The sequence below is a fragment of the Pollicipes pollicipes genome, unplaced genomic scaffold (assembly GCF_011947565.3).
Source record: "Pollicipes pollicipes isolate AB1234 unplaced genomic scaffold, Ppol_2.1 Scaffold_4295;HRSCAF=5057_pilon_pilon_pilon, whole genome shotgun sequence".
NCBI lineage: Eukaryota > Metazoa > Arthropoda > Thecostraca > Pollicipedomorpha > Pollicipedidae > Pollicipes > Pollicipes pollicipes.
This window is the reverse complement of record NW_023596461.1, coordinates 18984233-18993645: the sequence shown is the minus strand read 5'-3', so window position 1 is coordinate 18993645 and position 9413 is coordinate 18984233. Positions and strand designations below refer to the sequence as shown.

The 9413-nt window shown below is 51.1% G+C and overlaps 1 long non-coding RNA gene across 1 annotated transcript; it reads left to right on the top strand.

Moving 5' to 3' along the window:
• The first annotated feature begins 6890 nt into the window (after positions 1 to 6890).
• On the top strand, positions 6891 to 8324 carry LOC119097425 (uncharacterized). Its single transcript, XR_005094145.1, has 3 exons — positions 6891 to 7003; positions 7676 to 7790; positions 7987 to 8324. It is a non-coding gene; the product is annotated as an uncharacterized LOC119097425 (long non-coding RNA).
• Positions 8325 to 9413: the final 1089 nt, after the last annotated feature.

Genomic DNA, 9413 nt, shown 5'->3' with positions numbered 1-9413 from the left:
AATTTGCATACTTCATAGAACAAAGAATAGCTTAAGGTCGGTTTTAGTCACAGTTGCATGAGCTCAGAGAAATGATGAATCCAAACAAGCACCTCGGTGTGGTAGTGCCAAAGTCAGGTTTGGCAAATGGCTCCGAACCATAACCAGCCACTTCCGTGTGTGGTGCGCTGCTCACGTTCTGTGCCGACCGTTCTGACGGATGGAGGCACTCTCAGAGTGACCTGGCGCTCGGGACTCGCACCGCCCGCAGCACGCCGGCGGCCACATGCATATTTACTGTTGACAGCCGACTTCACGGGTGTGACATGGCACCAGAGCGGCGGCCGGTGCTCGGTGCGGGCAGAGACCGGCACCTGGACCACCGCCAGGTGTCGCCCGGGTCCCGAACGGTGACGTCATAACACGACACAGACTAGCAGCGGGTGGAGCTGGGGCAAACTGAGCCTCCCTTTTGTCATACACTGTTGATAATTGCTCAACTTATTGAAAGAAAAGCTGTCGAAAATTATGACAAGGGGATCCAACGAGCGACTTTCAGCCAACTACACCGATTTCTGAACATGGCGCCTTTGCTACGGAGAAGCATGTCTGTTTTCCGGTATCATAATGTCAAAGGATCCGCATTTTATCCCTTGACGAGGAGTGTGGCTTCGCTTTCAATCTATTCGTTGATGAATTACTTGCTGAACTGGCATAACGGAGACCACTAACGCATAAACGTAATACATTGCACAACAGGACAGTCCCTTTCACATAGTGCTCCGAGCCATGGCTAATATAGCACGTATTAGTCCCTGTCACATTGTGAGCTCCTACCACATTATTTTAGGGGCAGAGCGGACGGTACTGCCTCACTTTGGTCTGGCTGTGTGATTCTCTTTTTTTCACACCGTTGGGCCACATGATGTGAAACAGCATTGAGGAGGAGACGAAATAGCGTATTGCCTTCCATAAACGCGACCCAGGTGAGAGGCCATGAACGACCACAGGGTACAATCACTGTGTCCAGGGACGGATAACAGGTTCTTGCAGATTATTTAACGGCATGTCATCTGCCAACTCCACGGCGGCTTCTTGCTCTGTCGATCTGTCGCCACCTCCATCCTCAGCCGTGAAACCTCCCCGCGAGGGTCGCTGATCGGCGATCACGAGACACGCGATTACGTAAAACCGTGATTAATAGTCTGGCGGCGCTCCGACGGGCGTAGGCGGACAGTTCCTGATTGGTCGAGGAGAAACTGAGGCCGCGCGTACACCGAGCTGGAGATGCCAGCTGGTGCATCGGAGGCCTTCTCACTGAACACCCAGACCTCGACCAGCTGACGCAGTCACAGAATGAGACCAGGGCCAGTGATAAATGTAGAAGTCCTGAAGACGACATAGATCAATGCAAAGGGTATAACAATTATTTGTTTGGAACAAAAAAGATCGCAATGAAAGAAACATGACCGCAAACAGCGTGAATAATGTTATCGTTGATATTCGTAACCACCAGTCGCATGAAATAGTCATGAAGCGTTGGAAGACCACATAACCACTTAACGGCGCGACCAATCACACTGTTGAATGCGAAAACGAGCGACTGGCAGCATATAATCACATATATCCTGAGGTGTTTACTAAAAGTTCGGCTTTAACAAATACTTCGAAGCGTCAAAGCCTGATTCTCTTCAGGGCACATCCACTCGGTTAACATTGAGTGGCAAAAAAGCTAGTCGTACTGAATGAAACGTCATGCGTTCAGTGTAAGTGGAAAGTCGTAAGCGAATGTCAGCCACCTGGTATGAACACCAATAAGATTCGCATGCATGAAATATCGTAAGTTCTCTCAGTGTCTCAGTTCTCAAGTGTATGATTTCGCAATGGGAACGAGACGCGACTTAAACCTTAAACCTAAACTTAAAATCCAACCTTAGAGCGTCACACGCACGCGCTATGTCGTACAAGGATAAAACAACATCGCATGGCTTTTAATTTGCCTATTTTCGCATGGGGGGTGCGTCTTTGGTCTGTCGCCAGCATCAACAGGTCAAGAGCTAGTACGTCTGTAATTACCTGTGGAAACACGGCCTGTTACTTTCTCACCATGCTTGAAAAAACGACGCAGAACGGACAAATGGAGCTGGCTGGCTCGACTGACAGGCGCTTGTCGCCGAATGGAGATCGGGAATGGAATGCAGGAACATTAGCTGTAACCACAACAGTAAACACCTCTGGTGTAGAGCCTCCCCCTGTCGGTGGCGTGTGTCCAGACTGTGCCGCAGTGCACGGTAAATCATGCTCAGATTAGTCGCGGATGGCATGGCGTTCAGTCGGCTTCTTGACCTGCCTTTCGAAGACGCCGACAGTACAGCAGAAGGGACGGTTCGAATGGTGACGGCTCGCACGAGCACGGAAGTCGCGACCGAAGTGCCGACAGCATTGGTGACCACGACTACTGCATTTAATCGTCTGTCAAAACGACCACATACCAATGGTTGCTTGCTACCTTTGCAAATCCATCCAATTTTCGTGCCAAGGTTTTGTGGGGTGACAGAGTATTCATTACGAGATGTAGAATGAAAACTCGGAGAGTAATGTTGCCAGTACCAAAACTCCTTGATTTAACACTGATTTTCCTTCACCGAGCTGGCCAGCTTGCTGCCCAGTCTCGAAAGGCTGTCATCGTCGGACGTGCGTCATCCGCCGCTGTCACCTGCGGATCGCCTCTGAGGTGACTCCACCCTCCCGTGACGGACGGACCGTCACTGGCCACCGCGTCACCGCCCGCCGGGGGCCTCGGTCACTTCAGCACGAGCTCTAATGGATTTCACACGCCAGCGTAATCACGACGGAGAATGTTCTTAGGCTGGCCTGGCTCTGTCCTAATGGTCTGTCCATTTGAGAATCTCGTCGATAATCTGGGAATTGTTTGATAGGTTGAAATCGTATTCGGATGAAAGCCGCGATGTATTTCGGCCTCGAGAACTCAAGAGACAAACAGCCTGGCAGGGTACGAATACGTGAAGCACGGTATAACAGACAATGGCGGTCTATTTACCAGCCACATCATGGACCGACATTTAGACTGACCTGTGTATGTGCGAGCTATTCTGACGTTCCGGGACGTCCAACGTGTGGTGGATATCAGCTGAAAGTCCGTGTTGTGCGTGATGTTCTCTGCTGACCCCCTCAATGAAAGGGGTCGGATATCGGGCGACTTCAGGAAGAAAATTCGTGTTTCCCGCAGTCTCAGCCGCGAGTTGCATACACCGATCTTATAGAACCCTTCCACCACCAGCTGGGGTCGGCTGACCTGACCTGAGATGACCCGTTTGACCTCCACCAGGCCCAAACGTTTGACCGGGAAGCGAACTCCCGGCACATGGATGGGGTAGAAGGCCAACATCTTGCCTGTGATCACCACCAGTCGGGGGCTTGTGTCGGGGAACACCCGACATTTCCTCCTACGGCCTGCCTGGGTCAGGTCAGGACAGGTCAAGCACGTCACCACCAGGGCCAGCGTTAGCCATCGTGCCATAGCCATGTCGACGGCCTCAGCGGCTCCGTCCAGTCTGACGCGTCGATCACAGGCCTGCGAGGGCCATCAAGTGTTCTTGTCGCTCTGACACGTGTTCCGGCCGGAATCTATGCCACCAAAACACGGAGCAAGGCTGCGTAAACACTGCACTGCCGGCTCAACGCTTGAGTGGCCGGAGGCGCTTGGCTCACCGCTTGTTTCGGTCCGCATCCAACACCACGGCCTCGCACAACAACTCTGCTATTGACGGCCGTTTAGATCGCACTCCTAAAATAGGCCGCTTCTCGAGAGGCCGGACACTCCGATGTCGCTGCAGGCAGATGATCTGCCGTAGCCTGGAGCACGTGATCAGCCGAGGCCTGGAGCAGGCAGCGGCAGAGCTGACCCTCGAGAGCGGCGGAGGGCGCCACCGTCACGCTCCAGTCTCCGGCGTCGACTGAGCGGCAGGCCATCCCAGCCGCACACCCGCACCTCCTCCGGGGCCGACGGCTGGGACAGGATGGGCGGGGGGGGGGGGGCTGAAGACGACGGGGTGGTAGAGGACGGGAGGTGAGTGCGGGAGGGAAGGGGGCGGGAGCTGAGGGTGGCAGGATGGAAGAGTGCAGGGGCTGAGGACGACGCGAGGAAAGAGGGCGGGAGCTGAGGAGGACGGGAGGGGTGAGGGCGAAAGCTGTAGTCAGGAACAAGACATTAAGGGAGGATAAAGTACAGGAACAGTAGACCACAGGCGGGCAAAGGTTGGAAACTAATTACGTCGGAAACACTGAAGATACAGTAGGGGAACAGAGGGAGTGCAGATAAGCACAGGATGGCAAGCAGCGGGGAAGCACAAGGCCAGGGGCCAATAACGCAGAGAAGACAATAAGGAAGTATGAGGCAGAGGACGTGAATAACGAATGAAGCAGCATTGACTGGTGAAAACTTTGCAACCACATGCAGCAAATATCAGGTAGTTCATAGTACCAAAAAGTTCGTAAAAAGTAATGGCAGCGTTTCTCTGAAATAATAAGGCAAAAGAGTGTTCTTTATTTCTTTGCAAGTTAAACACAATTTGCAATATACAGTTGACTACGTTCTTACGTAGGAGCCAGCAAAAAAGTTGTACGAATTATGATGAATCGTGAATTGAGAGCCAGCTGAAATCAATAGCTTTCAACATAATTAGCTCCTTCCGTCATTGCTGCCAATTAACATAGAGGTTGTTGCGAGCTGACCAGAGACATACTCACGCAACGTTCGTAATCCATACTGGAGGTTCTTACCAGGAATAAAGTTTTCCTCCACAATATGATAATAACGAAGATTGTGTCAAACTCATGCAGCTCGTCAGGGTGTAAGCGTGGGGTTCAAAAATACATAACGGATCACACCCGTTAAATGGCATGAGCGTCCCGTGCGATATCTCTACAAGCAAACCAAGACATAGCACACCACCTCACCGCTGCACATGGAGGCACGCCTCCCGCGAGCGTTGTCTGTCCTTCAGTGGCGAGCGAGATGTTTTCTGACCACACAGCTTACTCCGTGCCTCTCCATCTCACTGGCGGCCGCGGCGTGTCAGGGCCGATGGATGGGTGAAACACACTCCCTCCCCTTCCCCTCTCCAAGACCAGGCGGGTACGGATCGCTGATGTTCCTGCCAGCGAGCCTGGCCCCAGCCAGCCGCCGGCTCTGGGCATCGCCAATGTGACGGGAAGCGGTCACGGTCACAGGCCAAACCCAGCGCTGTCTGGGCGGCTTCAGGGAGGTATGGGGTATTAGTGGAGCATTTTTATTATTACTTTATTCGGGTACAAGTGGAGGCCAAGCGGTGATGGCATTTGATATCCAAAAATGTTCTGGAAATGCCATTGCGCAAACAGGCTGTTGTTCAGTGAAAAAATGGCTCGGTCTTTCGTTAAGGTATGAAGTATTGCCTACAAAAGCAATCGTTGCGTTGTTTGATGCTTGCAAATTAGGTCTCGACCCATTAAATGTGCCAATAACGCAGTTTAAAAAGATCGGGTATCTGTAAGTTTAGCACAATAAGTCACAGCTAATAAGACAAGAGGCGGGGTTCACCGATTCATAACACACTCCGGACATAAGTGATTATGTGTTAAAAGCCCATCGCTCTAGGTGAGGAAGATGCCGTTGCAGCACGTCTGATTATGGAATGCTTATGAAGATTTACGCGGAGCGGTGAGGGCTTTGCTCCACCCAATTGCTGGTGGCACGAACAGTCTATGGCGCCATATCTAGCGTACTGAACTACTGACCTACGGAAGATGCGCTGAAATTCGTCGCCGTGTGGAGAGGGGGAAATGATGACAGCCGTAGGGGGAGGGGACATGATCAAAGCTGTGAAGTGAGAGAAGATGATGGCAGGAGCTCACATTGATTTTCCGACACCCTGTAATCCATGCGACCCATCTACAAACGGTCATCAGACGCTACCCGTGGACTCCTGTCCATCCGGTCACCCGGGATGCCATGACCCGCTTGGCACACATAGGTGCCGGTGTCGGACCGTCACGCGAGATTTCACCACCGGGTGACGCGGCACGGCCGGCCGGGGTGGCGGGGCCCACTGTCTGACAGTGAGCTGTTGGCACCGGCCGCTGTGACGGACACCGGTCGGCCAGGACAGCACCGTGACCTTGGCCTGACGGACGGCGGCCCGCCGTGTGCACGTCTGCTGACCACTGGTGACCTTTCGAGCTGCCAGATCGGGCCAGTACGCCGTCCAGCTCGGTCGGAACGTGTCAGTGCTACGTCGACCGGACCCAGTATGGGGGCTCGTGTGCTCATCGTGTTGGCTCTGGCTGTAGTGGTGTGTCAAGCCGCTTCAACAGGGCGAGGTGCGTATATCTGGTGTAAAGGGCCTGAAACTGAGCCACGCTTAGTCCGGCCCTATTCTGGCTGAAGTGAAGCTAAGCTTGCCGTTGAAGGTTGGAATTCAGTGTCCGTGATTACACAACAGAACATGATGTGCTTCTGATGCTGTTCCAGGTAGTTTTAAGGATCTTGTATCATAACCCAATGACTTCGATAGGCCATCCGCTCTCATTCTGACGCAGCTAATGAATGTAACGCTGTCCATTAAGCTTACTGAAGCCGTGCAACAGACTGACGCCGTATGGACGGGGGGGGGGGGGGGGGGGGGGGGGGGAGGGGGCGGCACCGACGTGGTGAGATTGGTACGCACAACAACATAGAACCTTATGCCAGTAAAGACCTTCACTGGTCGTCTAGTGCACCTTGTTTAGTCTTTTAGTCTAGTGCAAATGCAAGAAATTGCTTACACACCAGCTTTGCACTTCACGTAAGATAGAGCGGTTTGTTGTTTTATCCCATATACATTTAACCTACATTTGCTGATACTTTCATCAGTAAGTCCCGGTGTTTGTCTGGACGGTGAGAGGAAGACCGACGGTTGTAACCAGTGCTCCTGCTTGGGAGGCGCCTGGGCTTGCACCCTCAGAGCCTGCGTCGACCCCGCAGGTACGGGCCGGGGGGAGAGTGCACCGCTCTCTATCAGATGTAAAGTCGGGAGCACCTCATGCTTAGTATGATAAAGATCAGTATGACTATGACAGTATGACTATTTCCTGCTTTTCCATTATCGTTCTCTCCTGCTCTCGTACGTTGTAACCGTTCATTTTGTCAATGTTCTTTTTCTCCTAACGTGGCATACTTCTCGTGGTTACGATCTCGTTCCCATTCCCACAGTTGTGTTTGCTTCCATGGTCCTTATATCTATACTGTGGTGTCGCGACTGGTAAAATGGGGAGCGTCTTCCCCTTCTTGCCTCTCCGGCGTGCCTTCCTTACCTCTCGGGGCGGGAATGATTAGATGTGTGTCCCCATCCCGGGCCAGTTGTCATCTAATGTTAATACAGACAACTCACTTCGCTACTGCCTTACAACACTGTTATACATCATCTAATATTCACATCACTGTTTGTGACTGTTAACAGTCACATGTGTAGGCCCAAAAGCACATCAAAAAGTATCAGCCTGATTTCAGAACACATGTCGAAAATCAAACGAACTGCACCCTTATCGACCGGTCGTAATCAGTTTTGTTATACCTATGTAGCTGTTTGTCTGATGTGTACATAATATCAGTCCTCTGACTGCTGCACCTTTTGTTAAGTGCAATGTGTTTTTTTAGATACATTTCCTGGATCGCTGCCATGCAAGCTGGCTCCCCACATCAAAGGGTGTTGAAAAATCCCGCCACGATATCAAGAATACCTGCTTGACTAAATTAGGCAGGACAATTGTTGGTAAGTGAGCTTCATCTGCCTTTTGCTTTGTACATAATTATCGCTCATGTCCTAAAGCAGTTTGGAGTCTGCTTTCAGAAGCATAAAATGTTAGATTCTTCTTTCATGACACTGACAGGGTGTAGAATTACGCATTAAGTAGGGACCGACACAAAACAATTAATTTTTGCCTAATTTTTTGCTCTTTTTGTTTCAGGCTGATCAAAGAAAATGGCATGGCAACCAAGACCCACGTTCGTATGCATAATTTTTTATCTGATTGTATGCCTTGTATTATATCTGAGGGTGTGTTTAATAAGTTAAGCCGTTCGTTCGTTGCCTGTGCGACTGAATTTTTACGCTTTTAATCGGAAATGTATGTGCTAAAAACGTCTGCCAGGTGAGACAAATATAAACGAAACACCGCATTGATGTGTGACTGGCTAAAAGCATCGAAAGGATTTTACTCCATCGAGCGAACAAGCAGGCAGAAAACTGATGAGGTGAGCCTTTAATTTGCATTTAACAAACCTTGTATTGAAATTAAAACTTTCTGTTGAAGTGCACGAATGTGTGTGTCTAGGCCTAAGTCTATTTCTAAATACATATAGTCTGATATGCAACATCGAATACTAAAATAGCATATATGTAGCATGTATGTATGCGCACGCATGTGTGTCACACTTGTATGGATGTACGCAGATCTATCCATGAAATATGCTGCGAAGTATGTTGCTTTATTAAGCAAAGCTTGTATGTTTATCTCTGAATATGTGAGCTAATGCTGAGGCTGGGTGGGCGATTTGTGTGCATATGAAGGTCTCTGTAGCTTATTACATAAGCTGAATTCTGCATGAAGCTGTATACATGTCATGTGCACATCTGTTTTAATTAGAGCATTAAGTTGGACCTCACTCGAAGTAAGTTCATAAAAAAGAGTGCAGTCTTCTTGTTTTTGCTGAGTACGGCAAGAATTATGGCTGAATACAGCCATCCGCCAACCCACGAAAAAGCGGGTCGTGCCTGTCAACAAAAAGACAAATTATCCACACTGCCTTGAAACGAAAGGAATGGTGATGTGAGCAAGGATGCTGGAAGACACGCACCGTCCACATCAATGTCTGGGTACGTCACAACGCATCAATGGGTGAGGGCTGCAGAACAAGCATTGCGTTGATGCGGAAACATTGATACGATAATTATTACAGCTATTTTTGTCAGATCATTATTACGCGATGTCCTTACGCTTCCTTACATATGCTCACACCACTTGACATCAAATACCCCGTCACTGGTCCTCAGCGGTACCCATCCACCCGCTCCTCCCACCCTGCTGCCTTGAGCACCAAACACCCCGTCACTGGCCCTCAGCGGTACACCACCACCCGCTCCTCCCGCCCTGCCGCCCGGAGCATCCCCGGCCGTCCGTCCTGACCGTTGTTCCTCTCGCCGGGGTCTGTCGGCCGGTGGGCCGTCGGAGATGGTATCGGATGTGGAGACGGGGCGGAGTCCGGCCCGGCCCACCCCACACCCCGCGGCGGGGGCGACGATCGGCCCGGTAGTCACCACTAATTGGCCTGCCAGGCGGCAGAGTCACTCACCGACCCGGGGATGAGGCACTGAAGAAGAGCGGGACCGGGGGGC